This window comes from Charadrius vociferus, unplaced genomic scaffold (genome assembly GCF_000708025.1).
Source record: "Charadrius vociferus isolate BGI_N301 unplaced genomic scaffold, ASM70802v2 scaffold266, whole genome shotgun sequence".
NCBI lineage: Eukaryota > Metazoa > Chordata > Aves > Charadriiformes > Charadriidae > Charadrius > Charadrius vociferus.
The window spans coordinates 3582128-3583829 of NW_009649114.1; the positions used below are offsets into that span (position 1 = coordinate 3582128).

At 59.7% G+C, this 1702-nt stretch overlaps 1 protein-coding gene across 1 annotated transcript in view; it reads left to right on the top strand.

Annotated features, from left to right (window-relative positions):
- Positions 1 to 1702, top strand: part of SCUBE3 (signal peptide, CUB domain, EGF-like 3) — a 37044-nt gene that overhangs the window by 18657 nt on the left and 16685 nt on the right. The window lies entirely within an intron of this gene.

Genomic DNA, 1702 nt, shown 5'->3' on the forward strand with positions numbered 1-1702 from the left:
CGTGGCCGCGGGGACGTGGGTCGGGGTGCGGGACGGCTCGTCTTCCTCCCCTGGGCGATTTGCTCTCGGCCTGATGAAGGGTTTGGTTTGGGTTTTTTTTTTTTTCAAGCTTTGGGGATGGTTTTGGTTTTGCTGAGATTGGAGAAACTCGGTGCATGTGTGAGGGATGCTGCGGGTACCCGCAGGGCGAAGGGATGCGTCGCTGCTCAACCACAGGGAGTAAAAGTGGCCGTGGGGATGCTTGAGGGGACGTCTGGGGACGGGTCAGTCGTGCCAGGGTGCGGGCAGGGGTCCCTGCCTGCCTGCGTGCTGCCGGAGGGGGAGCGGTGAGGATGTCCCCACGCTAGAAATTGTTACCGTCACTGTCACCAGCAGCATTTGGGGAGGGACATGGAGGGGACAGATTTGGCTGCGGTGATCTGTTCTTCCTTGGCACCATGGGGACTCGGCTCAGGAACAATTGTCTTGCAAAAAAAACCCACCCCGAAACCCCAACAACCTGACAACTCAACCACCCCCAGGATTGTCCTTTTCCTCTGTGTGTTTTCAAATTGTAAAACATCAAACAGAGATAGAAGTTTTACTGGTTTCATATGCTTGTGCTGTTTAACAGCTGATTTGATTTAAAAAAATGTTACATTCAGCGAGTGATTAAGTCCACAAATTGCTCTAGACATTTGAGTTCTTATTGCAAAATAAAAAAGAAAAAGGAATTGAAAGCGAGAGAGAGGTTTTGGCTCCCGGTGTCCCCGCTGTGCCTGAACAGAAAACCCTCTGTGCTTTCCAAAGACGGTTCCGTCCTCGGGGCGAGCAGCGGAGGAGCCCCCCGAATCCCTGGGCTGCTCCCCGCCGGCTCGAGGGATGCTCGGGGGCTCAGCCCCCAGCAAAGCCCTCCTCTTGTCACCGCTGTCACCCAGCCCGCTGCCAGGATTAATCCCAGTCCCTCCTGGCTGCTGGCAGGCGCTGGCAGCCCCTTGTCCCCGCTGTCCTCATCGTGTTTGCTCCCGCGGCCGCTGCATCCCGTCCCACCTCGTGAGGACCCTCTCGTGGGGTTATTGGTGTGCCCGGAGTGGGGAGCGCTCCTCCCACGGGGACTTTGGGACCCCGGGGTGCGTCGGCTGTGCGTTCCTCCCGGCTGGAGGTCCCTGCGCGTGTGGTTGTGGTGTCTGTGCTGGTGCGAGGATTCGGGGAGGTTTGGCACTGAAATGATGCTCCTGACCTGCTGGGTACCGGGGGGTGGGAGAGCCGCTCTCCGCAGCATCTCGTGATTTGGGGGATGCTCGAGAGGGGTCTGTTTGCCAGAGGGTCTCAGCGCTCGGACCTCAGGTACCACAGATGTGAGGGTGGGATCTGGGGCTTTCCAAAATTGCTCCTCCTCATGGCCTTGGCCAAAATCTCCCCCTTCATCCCCACGCCGTGCACTGTGTCTGCTGGGGAGGCATCTCCCACTGGAGCCGGTACATCCCCGTCAGCTCTCCCCCTGCCCACCTTCCCGGGGGAAATCCGCGACGGAGGGTTTTAGGAGCAGCACCAGCCCGAAAACCCACCGCCGCGCCTTTCGCATCCCTTTTGGGTCTGCAGCCCCCTCTCCTCAGGAAGGGGCCCCATATCCCCCTGGGAATTCCCGAACCCCCGGCCCCACCATGGGAACACTGCAGGATTGTGCTCCGGCCGCTGGGAGCCGGCGGTCGCCCCGTGGGGA